Source organism: Ambystoma mexicanum, chromosome 1q (genome assembly GCF_040938575.1).
Source record: "Ambystoma mexicanum isolate Mex_15411 chromosome 1q, UKY_AmexF1_1, whole genome shotgun sequence".
Lineage (NCBI taxonomy): Eukaryota > Metazoa > Chordata > Amphibia > Caudata > Ambystomatidae > Ambystoma > Ambystoma mexicanum.
Genome location: NC_090922.1, coordinates 926,419,453 through 926,435,780, shown reverse-complemented (window position 1 = coordinate 926,435,780; position 16,328 = coordinate 926,419,453).

The following is a 16,328-nucleotide window of genomic DNA, read 5'->3' as shown; positions in this document are numbered from 1 at the left end:
TTTCAGCTTGGCCTGGTGGTCGGCAAATCTAATGTGACTGCTTCACGGAAAATTCAGAAAACAAGTGTACATAACAGAAAGGTTTTATTTACAAATATGTTGTTTAGGAGTTATTTCATTGTTATTGCATTGTCATGTTGTAATACGAATCTTCTGTATATGTGCTATAAATTAAGCAGGCCTGGGAAGAAGAGGAGCATAAAGACTCTAATGATGGCCGGAATTTGAATTGAATGTCAGCAGTGACCAATGGAAAGTAACCCTGGATCATTATTACAGCATACAACATCACCCAGAAGAGACAGACAACACAAAAGATGTTTCAGAATTGCTTGCAGAATCGCTTGCAGAACCGCTAACCTGATCAACACCTTCTAAAAAATGCTATCTAAGAAGCACACAATATTCCCTTTTTCCCCAATGTATGTGGACGAATCAGAAATATCACACACAGAAATACCTGAAGCATCTTCGCTACTGATTTACAACTGTGCTTGTGATGTGAACTTCACTCTTCCTATTGTTGAGGAGTTCTCCGCCACCATGGAATCTCAACCACTATACTTCTGGACAATAGGCTAATAAAGGAACCAAAATACATTGCATTCAACTGCTGCCTGATCGAGATTATGAAAATGATTAAATGTGATCATAAATTGCGTTGGAGGATTTGTGGAGAGCATTGGTGAAGTTTACTTGTGTAGTCAAAGGCACCAACATGAAGATCAACGGTAGCTGTGTACACCACCATAACTCATTTTCATGGTCCGCTCAACCTATACTTGGAAAAGTGCCTGTATGTACTTTGTTCATCTGCTTTGTTGTTTAGCGGATAGATTTTCAGTACAATTTCAAGTTTTTCTAACTTTTTCGGAGGGATTTCCTTTCAAAAACTCAATACTACAAATATCAGAAGGATTTCTTGTTCCCCGCTATTAGCCAAGCATGGACACTCGAAGAGATGTCAATGGACAATGCTCTCACTGGCAAAATGCCCTGGCTTGCTGGTGATGGACAATGTGACAGTCCAGGTTTTTCTGCTAAATACTGCACTTACCACTTCCAAGACATGGAAATCAAAATAATAGTGTGTTCAGTGGTCATGCAAGAATCTTCTGTTGCCATGAAAAAATATGGTTTCATTAAATCCATTCAACTTCTGCAATCCAGAGGAATGCAAATAGACCTGATAGCCACTGACAGGCAAGTTTCAATAGCCAAGGCCATACGAGTGCAGTTTCCAGACATAAAGCATTAATATGATGTATGGCTACCCATTTTGAAAATTACAGCTGCTGGCGAAAAAAGGCTACAGAAACAATTTTAAATTGGGCACAGTCTATCAGCAACCATTTGGGTGGAGCTCAGAAACTTGTGTTGAATCTGTTGACATTCTGCTTGAAAAATGGCATTCATTGATGCACCATTGTTCTAGCATACACTCTTGGGAAGAAAACCAACATTTCCACAAATGGGTACATGGACCATTGAGCAAGGAGCATGAGCGTAAGAAAAGGTGGTTGGTTCCAACCGCCCCTCCTCATACAGTTCTTGAGAAGATTGTGTACAACAAGACGCTTTCAAGAGACATGAGGGGACTCACCAAAGTAGAGGCCTAAAAGGTTGCATTTTGCCATAGACTGTATCGAGGCCAGAACAAGACTGGCTGTACTTGCACACAAAGGGAAAATTGGAAGGGAACAAGCAAGGAATTTTTGGAATGCCTCCGTACAACAAGGAGTTTACCAAAAGAAGCAAACATTGGGTGGCAAAGCCAGTCTTCCAGCAGATGGATTTTGAATTTGTCAAAGATCTGACATTGAATGTGCTGGCCATGCAAACGCATGGAATTGATCCAGATTTTGTTTCCAGGGCCCAGTTTATGCCATGGAACATTGCAAAAGAGGTTTGCCCTCCCAAACTTGAACTTGAATCTTTGACTACAAGATTCAAATGATGTGTGGCTCTCTTTACAATGTTTAACAAAGCCAGTTTCAAGCTTTTGGACAGTGTTTGGAAACTGTTTTCATTGTACACAAAATCAAATAGTATGTGACTTGAGATGTAATTGTTAAATAACTTGTTTTTAATTAATTACTGTTTGTGAAGTAATATCACTAGATAGGCCTTAAAATGTCTATTTTTCATTTTTTTGGTATTTATTATGAATCAAATAATTGATTTATATTACAACAATAAATGTCAGTCTGATTATTCCAAGTATGCGACTCAAATCGAATCAAATGTAAAAGAGCCGGGTGAGCTTAAAACCAACAGTTACCAAGAGATACCTTTGGCTCCCCCAGCCAACTAATATAATGCTATAAACTAGCTCCTTGTTCCCTAGTGGTAGCTCCTGGTGACCGGCTACTGCTGGATACCCAGGCGCTGCATGTAACTCCTGCTTATCCAATCCTAATTTCGAGCCCCGTTTGTAATGAACTCACAATATTTGAAGAATCTAAGCAGAAAATTGGAGCAGCAGGCATACAGAAACTCGATGTCTCCAGAGCTCTGGTCCTCTCCAGGCTGGACTACTGCAACAGCCTCTTCCTCATTCTGCCTTTAATTTCCCTTTGTCTCCTTCAACTAATCCAGAACAGGGCTGCAAGACTTATCCTTGGCCTCCAGCCTAGGGACCATATTTCTTAAGCCCAAAAATGTCTAAACTGGATCCCGGTTGCTGCGAAGATCAGGTTCAAGACCCTCTGCATCATCCACAAGGCTTTCTGGGGCCAGGGACCCCACTACATCAGGCTCTTTCCATAAATACCTCCAGCTTAGAGACCTTTGGTCATCAAGCTGCAATTTTCTGCAGATCAAATGCTAGTCCAAGCAGAGAGTGTGGAGTAGATCTCTTTCCTTTCTTGAGAACACTTTTACGGCAGTTTTATCCTTTGTGTAGTATTTTGATTTTAGGAATTGTGCTGGGTTGGTACTTCTATATTAAGGTTTTAATGGGTTTACAGTGTGATGTTTTTTATATTTCTTGTGTGAATTGATTTTATGTGCTTAATTTTGTTATTGGAGAAATACGACTTTTAGCTACTTACCGATAATGTGAGCAGAGCTGCCCAAACTGCTAGACCACAAGGCCTAAACATGCGTGCAGTGGCTTGTGTTTCATAGCAGAGGGGAAATAGCTTAGCAATTGAGATTGAACTGAGCTGTTTGGTGGCAAAACCAAGACTAATGGCTTGTCCCCTTCTGTAATAGCACAGATATACTTAAGAATTATGGGATGGACGACTTCCCAGAGAAATTATATTGCTAATATTTAACTCAAAGCCTTGCTACCAACCTTAGGTTTTCACTTGTACGCAAGTAGTTAATGGAGCCGAATATATACTTTTAATGTAATTTGTAAGGGTCCTCAGTTGTTTGTGAATCTGCTGCAGAAATCTGTGTCCAAGCATCATCACCTGCCATTTATTGTTTGTTACAGTTAACCATGTAATGAACATACTTTAAGTTACAGAAATCAATTTGATAGGTTTGAAGGAGTAGCCACATTGCAACTCAGAGGTTGGAAATATAAGCAAGATGAACAGTGCAGTTAAAAAAAGCAACACAGGCTCTTGCTAAATAGTTGTAGGCTGCCTGCTTGACCAAGTGCGCTACCTCACTTAGAGGTGTGAATGACCCTACATCTCCTTAGGCATTTGTGTTTCCAATCTTTCATGAGTAGAATATGTTAAAGATGGCAAAAAAACACCAAAGCAAAGTTTGTAATAGGTTGCAAACAGATTTTGGTTATCAGATTTTTATAAAATGCCTTTAAAAGCCATTTTGTGGTTTAATATAAGTGGTAACAAGCAGGTAACTCCTGGAGTGCACTAAAAACATACATAAATGCCATTATTGTCACAGACAGTTCTGATTAAAGGAATCTTAAAAACTGGGTACACCTATAATTAAATGAGATAGTGGCAGCTGGAATTATGTTCTGTGCTGGCTCCACCAATAGCATTGTGACCTCACAATGTAAATGGAAGAATCTATTACAGTTGCATGGTAATAACTACCTCCAATCCCCACATTACCCCAATCCTACCCCCAGCGCTCAGTTGCTTTTCTTCCCCCTCTCTCTTTTGTCCATCTTTCTTTTTCCCCTGTTTTTCCTCCTCTTTCCCACTGACCATTCGGCGGAACCTTTTTATTATAGGTCTCTTGACCGGTCATCAGGAAATTATCCATCAAACATTTTTTCTATTTGCTGTAATAGGTTTGTCAAACAGATTTAACACAAAAATAAGTAGAGGACAGAGCAGACGAAATGACATCAGTGTGCCTAACAGTGACGCCTGCCCTCTGCAATATAAGGACAGGTGACAGCCCATGGAATAATTTGACTGAGGAGCGCTTTTGGAAGAGGAGCAAGCAAGCAGGAGATAATGGAATGCACCTCTCACATCTGGATCCAAAACACAACTCAGCCCATATTACTCACCACAGCCAACTGTGAGGAGCAAGGAATGAGACGTGGATACAGGGAATTCATGGTTTTAGTAAAATACTTTTGGGTTTGGGAAACACCTCTCTGTCCCTGCTCTAAGAGGTGTTTGCCTACCTAAAACCAAAACTACGGCTCGGTCAATGGTCAGACTGTACAAAGCAAAACGTCCTGTATCCAAAGTACTATTCTGGCACTGACACTCACATTCTAAAAATCAACTCTAAGGTGAAAAGGGAAAATGTCTTTGGCCTTGAGTAGCGTATAAATGTTCAAAAAGGAAAATGCATACTCTCCAAAACGAAAGTTCCAGAAGGATAGAGTTTCTTGTTCCAGAGGGTGGCTCTCTTCCCCTGGATTTCTCTTCACTCTGTCTTATATTCAAGAATATCAGTTCCTTCAGCTTCCCCTGATCAACAACACAACTGGTACACAAAACAACTTAGCTCTTAGTCTTTATCTTGTTAGGATACCTGGTGTTCTCTCCTGCCAGATTTTCTCTCTTCTTTAACATGTTTCCACAGCCTTTTCCTAGTTCTGATATGATCATATAAGGACTTCTTGGTGCAATATATTTTACACACTGTTCAACTTGGCCATGCCTGGTATACTCTGCCAGGGTTTTCTCACATAATCATGCTCATTACTTGCATCTGCCTGCCAGGGCTTTCTATATATGATCACACTTGCAACTTATATATGCCTAGGATACTCTCCTGCCAGGGCTTTTCTTATATATGTATTTTTCTTGCACCTTTAATTTGCCTGGTATATTTTCCTGCCAGGGCTTTTCTCACGTGGGCTCTGCGCACATTTCCAAACTTAATATTCTCTTCTATCTGCTTTATCTTCTATTGTATCCGCCTGGTGTACTATCCTGCCATTGCTTCTCTTATATGTGCATTGCATACACTCACAAATGTGAAAGTCTCTTATACTGGTTTGCTTATACTGATTTGATTCTCCCCTTTAAAGCAATGCTCACTCGTTCATTCTCTTTCATGTGCTTCATTAACAATTATTCAGGTTTGGCATGTCTGCCAATACGCCCCAGTGTCCCTGCTTCCCTTGGGGGGACTTACCGGCTCTTGCTGGTGTATTCTGTTTCTCCTGCGGCAAGCTGGTGGCGGTCATTCAGCTTTTCCTTCATTAACGACGCCTCTGCTTTTCTGCCTCTCGTGATTCCTGCTGGGCTCTTCTGCATTGTTTCGGGATTCAGTGAGGTGAAGGCCGCTTAACAACACCTGAAAATGCCCAAAAGCCTTCTGTCTGCTTCTGTCTGCTTCTGGCGTTCTGCAGTGTGTTCTCGCTTGTGGTCAGCTTCCCTTCTCCTTGTTGACGAGCCTGTTAGCTCCACAGGACACTCTCCAGCCCCACTGTCTGTTGGTCAGTACAGAGAGGAGCAGCGTTCTCCCACCAGCAGCATGCCTCTGTCAGCTGCTTTGCCTGTTTAAATTTCCCAGCCGCAGGTATGCGCTCACAACATCTAGAGCGCAGCTTGTGCTCTTGTGACATGCACCAGGTTCTCATAACAATTTAAGACAGCCTTCATAGCTCAGACACCCTGTGCACTATTAGGATGGCAAACACTTTAATTAAAGGCTGATACATGTGCCTTCTCTCCTTAGCAAACAACCAATATAACATAGCACATGTGAAGACAGAGGCCTAAACTTGCACAGTGTTTGCACGTTTCACTAGCTTAGCTCAGAACAAAGAAATTGTACGTTTCCTGCCGGCTAACCACACAAGGTCAGTTGGCATCTTTTAGCATCGCAGAGTTAATTCTTGTCTGATAAACTCAAGAACAGGAAATCGCCAGTTGACGCAAATTTGCTTGAACCTGAGCATTTTTCACATTTACAGACTCGGGTCCCATAGGTCACAATGACAAGCGCTTGGTAAAATTTGCGAAGATATCACTGTAGATAACAAAAATCCTTCTAACATAGATTGCAGAGAGAAATGCAATTCTGCAAGGTTTCAGGTCTCCACCACAAATGAAAAAATGACACGACTGCTGAAAAAAGCGCATATGATTAATCCACATGTGTAGGGCAGACATTTTGCTGCTAATGAATATATAGCCCAGCACGACAGAGGGTAGGAGGAGAGGCCAGCAGACATGCCTTCACTTTGAAGCCAGAGGGGCTGGAGAGAGAAGACACACACACCAAGTCCAGCACAGGAGATGCCTTTTGATTATAGTTCCATTCCAAAAAATGAGTACCATGTGGATTGTCCCGCTGCCATAAAGCATATTGAGAGGTGTGTAGCACAGAGTAGCTTAGGAGGAGATATGTGGTTCCCTTGTTTTTAAAAACTGAACTTTAATTGTTTCATCATTTCAATTTTGAAAATGCTCCTTTCTTACATGACAATCTTGTTCATAGGTTTGATGATATGTTCTGTTTTAATTGCTTTCGCTCTAGCTTGTTTAATGAGGTTGAGAAGATAATGGATCATATTAAAATGCATTAAAATGATAACTTTTTTGTTAAGTATATATTTTATTGCAACTAGTCAGAATGCATGTTTAATTATGTTCATAACACCAGAGACAAGGCCAACTGGAATTTAAGTGCTGGGGACATGGCCTAGGGTGTTTTAAACATGAATGACTGATGACCACAGGTCAATTGTCACAGCCTCGCAACCGGTGGAGATAAGGGGCTTGTGGTTACGCATGGACCACAGGAAATCGTATCAGGTGTCACAAAGCAAATGTGTGGCTTCTTAGAGATGACAGTAGCTTTGCTAATAATAAACCTCATGCCCCAGTCACGATTAATGTACCGGGCAAAAATATTTTTTCTGAAAAAGCTTTTTTTCATTATAAAGAGGTTGGGTGGGCACATTTCAGAACTGCCGTTCACGATTGGCTCAGGCTATCACACTGTGAGGGATCAAATATACATTTTAAAATAGCGATTGGGCAATTGGGAAGTCTACCCGTCGAATCACTATTCACTCATTTGAAGACCCCAGTCAGCAAGGTAAATAATGTATATGCCACTCTCCTGATAAGGAGAGACTTAGATGCCATCCAATATCACCCATACCAGTTTCCTGAATTGGCTTTAACACCTATAAATAAGATCAGCTTGTTTAGAGGTAATCTAGTTTATCCACAAACAAATGCTAGACATAGAGCGTTAGCCATATCCAAACTGTCACTAGCATTCCCAGCCTATTTCAATCCAAATCACACAGGCCCCTTTTTGCAAGCAGACTATGAACTTCTGGCTGCAAACTTCGACAACGTATGTAGCATTATAGTATTATGCTGCGCAGCATGGCATAACGCCTGCCAAGCAACCACAAGGATTGACAGGCACAGGAGGAGTGCAGACACAGACACTGAGAATTATATTAGGGTAATTCCCTTCCAAAAATGAGGACATACCCAAGTGGTATTCAGAAGATCTAGGACATCTGCAAAACACCTATGCACAAGTTACACCACAGCACAGGGCCCTAGTCATGTTTCTTCCATCTGGCTGCACACCACCATTAGCAAGCTGTGACAGCTGGATTTCAATTTATAGCTGGCTTTAGTTACAGCTGTTAGACACTCCACCTATCACATCTTTAGCATCAATATTGGAAGACATGATGGGAACCCAGGGTGCTGCTGCAGCCATGAACGTAGCCTTCCAAAGAATACAATAATTATCAAATGGTTGATAGCATAATTCTACCCTTATTGAAAGGAGAGCCTGCAAGATTAGGAGTTCATAGAAAATTGTCCCAATTGAATGAGCAAGAAAAAAGGGAGTGATTTGGGGACATAGTGACATCCACTCATCAATCACTATGCAGAGATCACCTAGACAGGAGACCTGCAGAGGCACAACAAAAAGACTAACAAGGCTAGTAAGTCAGACAAAGAGACACATCACTAAGGGAGACCCCAGAAAGGCAGGGGACGCTTCCATGAGAAAAGGAGTGGCAAAGCTCACTGCCAGCAGATTCCACCGATAGAGGAAGAACAATACCTAGAGCATGAACCAAGGAGTGAGAAGACTACAGGAGATAGGGATGTCCTGCAGTGGCAAGGCACTCACAGGGGTAGACAACCTTGGGGTAAACCAAGAGGGCAGTCCCATTTGAAACCAACAGACTATGATTTCAGAGACAAAAATCAAATGAGAAGTCCACAAAAATAAATACGGTGCGGATGAGGGTTAATCTCATTCCTCATAGGCAAAGATGCCAGATCATTCTAGAACTGAGGGGAAGGACGTGCAAGTTGAGAAAAAACACACTGCTGCCCTGCAAGTTTTACAGACTGTAGAGACCACACATTCATCGAATCCTTCCCAAGATTAAGCTGCACACTGACTGTATAGAGGTGCTTTTAGATTCTGGGTCTGATATTTCTATATTTGAATGCAGCCACAAAGCACTGTTGGAGCATATAAAGGCACATAGAAATGCACAAATAATAACACCGACTGGGCAGACATTAGCAAATAATTAAGTGTATTTTGGTTAACATCCCAAAGAGATTCAAGCACTGTTTTGGCCACAATTACATATCTAATATAATGGACTTTTAGCATTTTGGCCACCATTGTATGTGAGACAAGCACCAAGAGGTGAAGTAGTGATACCTGCCTTTTCAAAGGAAGTGAGTGGGGAACTAGTATAGAAATATGCACAAGAATGGGCAGCACTGGGAGCAGTGCAACTGTTTAAAACCATGTAGGACATGATCTGGAATGCCCACTGCATGTCATTCCCGTGCTAAAACTACCCCCACCTCAGACACAGTATCCAGTTAAGCCACAAGCAATTGCCCAAATGCAAACAAAAGTGGACCAGTTAATGGAACACGTGGTAATTATAAAGCAGGCAAGCCCACATAATAGTACGGTGTTGCTGATGTTTAGACCAGATGTTACATACCGTTTTATAGTGGGTTATTGAATTTTGAACAGCACAGCTCAGGACTCCTAGCCAACTTAAACCGATTTAAGTGTAGAAAGCCAGATATATACTGCATTTACTGCATTTACTCTCAATGAACACTTGCAACAAGTAGATTTAGTCATTCGCTCATTGGCTGCAAAAGGGTACCTGATCAGCTTCAAGAAATCAAGTGTAGCTCATCGTAAGATTACCTTCTTAGGTTTTACTCTTACAGATGAGGCCGAGGCTTGTCAGCTGATTTTTTTTAGAAGCTTGCCAGGATACTGCCGCCTAACACACTTGGGCAATTGCAGGCAATTTTAGGTGTTTAGAATTTTGGCAGATCTTATGTGTCTAATTTTGCCAAGTTAGGGAAACCATTGTATGCTTTGATAAAAAAAACAAATTTCAAGGCAGCTCATTGGTTTCCCGGGCACACTCACATTTTGCACCATGTGCACTCATTGATGACTTAAACTGGTCCTCTGCAAGACAGGAACACAAAAAAAGAGCTAGAGATAAATCCTTTAGTGGGAGATAATGCTTTCACATATAGTTAGTAACTTAGGGGAGACTAAACCAATTGCTTATAAGTCACATGTGTATTCCACACCTGAATTAAGATTTATACCTGAGGAAAAAATGCTCTCTTCAGTTCAAATGATCATTCAGAAAGAAAGGCCCCTGGCGGCAGGGGTCAAGTCCTAAAAATTAAAGTGGGACTCATCAACAAAAGCAATGGTATGTTACATCGCCATAAAATCGCATATCAAGGTGAACTATGCATATTTCATTCAATTGGTTTTAAATTGGCTTTGCATAACCACCCAAATTGCACAGGACGAATGACATTTGCCTTTCATTAAAATCAACACACACACACACACACACACACACACGAAACAAAGAGGATATTTTCTTCCAATAGTGTTTTTGAAAACATTAAGTGGTGTGCATGTTTTAATCTCAAAGAACCAATACAAATGTTTTCCCTGGAACTTGTAGTACCAAAATGGGACATTTCACCTTTAGTTGTTTGTCTCATCAGGTTATATAGTGAAGTGGTGAAGTGTCTGGCCTGCAAACTTGACAACTGCGGTTCGATCCCAAAGTCAGCTTTAATTTATAAATTCAAAGAGGACATTCAATGTTTCTCATTTTAGCTGGGGGGGACTGAGTCCACCCTCTGAAAAAAGTGGGGGGGACTCCGTCCACCTGTGTGTACCCTCAACTTGAGCCCTGCTTCGTGTTGAATATAACTATACACATAAATGCACCTTTAGTACACCTTGAGGCTGCCTCATGCATTACACACTAGGTGGAGTCAATGGTCAGCATCTCAACATGCTCCAGATGTAAAATATCATTATAAAGCAAAACTGCAAAGAATGAGTGGTTTTTTGACTTGGACAATGGCTACAGAGCCAGACACCTCATTGCCTGAAATCCCATTGGTTTTTTTCTTACAAGTAATTTATTGTGATGACTCTGCAACACCAGTTGTTGGAAGATGTTCAAAGTATGCAGCTTCATGTGCAGCCATAGTAGGACATTTTACACATAAAAAAGTATACATACTGATATTGCAACAAAGCATCTGGGAGACATGTCCGCCCAGTCTACTGAATTGCATGGAGTGTTGCTTGCATTGCACCAAGCAGATTCAGAGAAGCACACACTAGTGGTCTCAGATTCAGATTACATTGTTAGGGCTTATAACACTGATTTGCATTGGTCGATTCAAAATTACTTCAGAGACATTAGGCATAAAACTATTGCTTCCAGATAGCTTTTTCCTTTCTTGTCTCCCAGGTTCTCTGACAGGTTTAATGAGAATTCAGCTAGACTTTATTTGTCAAGAATTGTATTATCAATGTATGCATAAGGTTTCACTAGATTAGGAAGTATATGTACAGCCTAGATAAAGCTGTCTATGGTGACACATTTGCACATGCTCCAATGGTTAATGTAGGCACAACCACAAAGGGCACAACCACGAGGGTATTACGACACCGATTTTGATGAAAAATGAATTCAGTTTGATAGAATAAATAGTCAAATTTGAAATCTTATTGTAGAATTGTCCATTGTTGAACCATATTGAACTGAGCGCACTGATTTGGGGGTGGGGATGTTTCTTTAAGGATGGTTCAGGGGTTACAGCCTTTCTTTCCCATCAAGTTGATGACAGTTCAACAACAAATTGATCATAGCTCAGTTATATATTGTTCCAGTATACTTGATATTACCATTTAAGTTGTTAGGTTGGCGCTAAACATCCCTAACAACATTTCATAGTCCTTTAGCTTTGGCAACAAGTTTGGCACCTTAAACAGACTCATCCTTTGCTATGGGTGATGCACACAAGAGCACATGCCAAAGTGCACATTCATAGCACTGGCACTGCATTGGCAGACAAATATGCCAAAGAGCACACAGTCAGAAAAACAGAAGCAACCATAACTACCTCAGCAACTAGAATGGATGAAGAATTAAAAGGAGCTTGTTTGGGTACTGTACCCTGGTCAAAAGGTTTCCCAAGTAATGATATTTATGACATTGAGAATAATAAAGCAGTAGTCACAATTCCTGTGAAAAAAGGGAATCCTATTCAAAGATTAATCCCCAATGGAGCAGACAGGGAAACGCTAATAGCTTTCACACATGCTGGACTTCGATCTACCTATTTTGGGGTTACTGCAACTACACAGCTGCTTCTTGATAGGAATTGGTGGCCTGAATTAAAACAATAAGTTAAAAAAGTATACATAGCAAATTGTGACACATTTCTGAAGATGACTGTAGACCACAACAGAAAACCTAAAAAGGTTCCTTTAAGAAAGGCAACCTCGCCTTTTGAGATTCAATATCTGGATTACATAGGCCCACTACCAGACATAAAGAAGTACAAATATATCCTAGTAGTAGTGAATTCTTGCACTAGGTTCACCTGGATGAGTCCGCAGAAGAGAGCAGACTGCAAATCAGTCCTATAGGCAATCCAGGGGGTAAAGGCCATGACAAACTCAGACCTTCCACCTTGCAAAAGGCTTTAGAGGCTTGGGGACCAGAGCTGCATTTTTCTAACACTTTTTGGCCTCAGTCAAATGGGATTATCGAAAGGGCACACCACTCAAAGTTGTGCCTGACTAAATGCATCCTTTCACTGGGGGGTAACCGGGTAGACCATGTGACTCTAGTCATCAAGAGTTTAAACAATTTACCCCTCCTCCAGTCTTTATGCAGTAGTAAGACTCCATTTGAACTCCTGTTTGGAAGGATAATGTTTATGCCTGTTCTGCACACTCTCCCCAGCCCTCTCTCTAGACATGAACAACTGCTGTCAACAACGCTGCTGAGGGAAACCCTCCAGGTGGAAGCTGCCGAGGCCAGTCCTAAAACCACTCTCGAAGCAGAGACTGAAAAGTCCAGAACTACTGTCCTGCCTGCAATACCACCCAAGAGAGGCACAAGACAAGTTTCTGTGTATCACCCGAAACCTGCTCCAGATGGTTACCACAATGTTTCCATGCAATCATCCTCTTCCAATTGAGAAGCCTGAAGAAGATAAAGAGATAGAGATCCGACAGATGATGATGACTGGCGTCCATGATGATACAGAATATGCCACACTTGACTACAACTTCACAATTCAAGGAAGCACTGTAGGTCTGCCAATATGGAAACAGAAAGCCTTTTTGGTTGCTAAAGTGATGAAAGAATTTGTTTTAACAGACTTTCGGAAACAGTGTTACATAATACTGGTAGTATATTTTCTTCTGCTGTGGCTGAGCCTCACTGTGTTTCTCATATCACTGACTTTGGGGCATTGTTTGTGCAAGCAAGAAGCTGTTCTAAAGCCTTTGAACTTTTCACACACGCTAAAGAAAAGAGAGCTTCAGGAGCCAGGAGCTCCAGTCTCAATACAAATGTTTCCTCTAACCATGGGTCATGTGTGGATGCCATCAATTAAGACATTCAATGGCACAGCCAAACAGCTGCAAATTCACACTTTTTCTGTGATCGATGAATCCAGACTGTTTGCACCCAGTAATCCTGTGTCCAGAACATATAGGGAACTGTTAAAAGCTAGGCTCCAGACATTTGTGCAAAATACTTTGTTTGATCCTTTTGATGATATTGCGGTGGGGTCCCATGTGCGTTATGTGACATATTACAATGCCTTTTTGTTTGTCAAATGTGAGCCCATCCTGTGGCCCAAATATACTTTCTGGGAACACTGTGCTGTGCCTTTCCAAACTGATAGTCCTGAATTCCAGCTAGACACGTCAAACCTAGGATTATCCTATATGCCCACTGGGAACAGCACCTGTTTTGAGGAAGAAATCAATCTTTTTAAACTAGTAAGAAAGATGGAACAGAAAGTCTTTTTGACTCATTACCACCAGAAATGCCACTAATGGCATCAAATTAATTCTTGGAATTGAAACCTAAAAGTTCCTTCCATCCACATGTTAATAACTCTATAATCAACATGTGCAAACTACAAACCCCTAAAGACCTGAGGAGGATCATATACAACCCACATATGCACAAAAATCTTCGTAGACACCAAATTTGATTGATCAAGGAATTAGCAGATGATCAATCGATTACCTTGAAACCGGCGGACAAATGAGGAGCACTGGTAATAATGGATTTTTCCTTTTACAACCAAGGCTGCATGGAACTTCTAAGGGACACAAGAACCTAACTAGAATTAGAACAAGACCCGATTGGAGCGGGGACGACCGTCATTACGGATATCATGGCAAAAGCCATAGCGAGGAAATGGATTACTCCCAAAACTGGTGACTTTTTGAGCAACAAATACCCCATTACCCCATCACTTCGGTGTTCTACGCCCCCCTCAAGATCCATAAGAACGCCATCAATCCCCCTCTCAGACCGATAGTAGCAGGCCCTGAGAGTGTCTTCAATCCAATGGCTTGTTATCTCGATGGTGTGCAGTCATAATGTCGACAGTCAAAATGTCGACAGTCAAAATGTCGACAAATAAATGTCGAAAAACAATAATGTCGACAAACAAAAATGTCGACATTTTTCGATATTTTTTCGAAATTTTGTATGTATTGTAAGAATAAATAAATAAATAAATATATAATTAGAATGTGTTGAGTATGAGGGGTGGGAGGGTGGTTGGGGAGGGTGTGGGGGGGTGGCAGGGGGGTGTTGGGTGAGGGGGGTTGGGGGGGACCCCCCCCAATAGTAAATGATACTCTTTTTGGTTATTTATTTATTGAAAAAATAAATAAATAAATATATAATTAGAATGTGTTGAGTATGAGGGGTGGGAGGGTGGTTGGGGAGGGTGTGGGGGGGTGGCAGGGGGGTTTTGGGTAAGGGGGGGTTGGGGGGGACCCCCCCAATAGTAAATGATACTCTTTTTGGTTATTTATTGAAAAAATAAATAAATAAATAAATAATTAGAATGTGTTGAGTATGAGGGGTGGGAGGGTGGTTGGGGAGGGTGTGGCGGGGTGGCAGGGGGGTGTTGGGTGAGGAGGGGTTGGGGGGGGACCCCCCCAATAGTAAATGATACTCTTTTTGGTTATTTATTTATTGAAAAAATAAATAAATAAATATATAATTAGAATGTGTTGAGTATGAGGGGTGGGAGGGTGGTGGTGGGGGGTGTGGGGGGTGTGGGGGGGTGGCAGGGGTGTTTTGGGTGAGGTGTTGATAGTTTTAAGTGACATTTTTTTTGTCGACATTTTTTTTTCGAAAAAATGACTTTTTACATTATAAGTATAGGATGTCGACATTATTATTTTCGACATTTTTTTTTTGACATTTTTGTTTGTCGACATTTTTGTTTCGACATTTTGACTATAAACCATCTCGATATTGCCCTACAACCCTTCATTCAAGATACATTCACTTATCTCGAGGACACCACCCATTTCTTACAAATGTTTGGGGAATTACAACAATAGGAGCACAACATGATCCTATTCTCCCTAGATGTCACCAGTTTGTACACATCAATAGCACATGGAGAGGGCATCAAAGCATTAGAGTGGCCATTAGAGTGGTTCTTACTTAATAATGATGAAGTCAAAATTCATAAGGTATTTGCCATTGAATTTATGACCATCATATTATACAAAAACAATTTTTGCTTCGAAGGGAAATACTTTTTACAGATCTCAGGGACCTCCGTGGGTTCTCCTGTTGCACCTACATATGCCAACATTTATACGTATTATTTTGAAAAGACCCACATCCCTGAGAAAACTGTTCCCTTAACTGTCTATGATGGCTTACAAAGGAGGGGGAACCTGAGGGATTCAGTGTTTAAACCGGAACGCATACACACAAACCTTTACAACAAGTACTTTGCCAACAAAAAGCTGGGACGTATCCGTGCCTAAACTGCCAACATTGCTCGAATGTGATCAAAGGAGACAGCATACCGTGCCCGAATACGGGGAAAAAAAATCAAATTGAAGGATTTTGCTACCTGTGACACGAGAACCATCATCTATGCTCTAAGATGCCCTTGTGGCAAATACTATATCGGGCAAACCAGCAGACATGCCAAAGACAGATGGACGGAGCACAAATCAAACATCAGGACGGGGAATATAAAATCACCAGTGTTCCGACACTTCAAAGAAGCCAGACATTTGGTGGCCCAGATGAGATGCACCATTCTGGAAGTAGTGCACCGGCTTCCAAGGGGAGGTGACCTCGCCAAAAGGCTGGCACAAAGGGAACTATTTTGGATTTATCAGTTGGATTCAATTAGCCCCCTGGGTATGAATGAAGAGTTCTGTCTGGGAGCAAAGCCTTTGAATATAATCATTTGAGCCCAGGCATACTGGATTACTATTGATCTTATCTACCATGATTCATAAACTGAGAATCTCCAGACACCTGTCCAGTACATTTAACTTGTCTTACATCAAGTGATTGTAATTTATCTTGTTTATGTCTT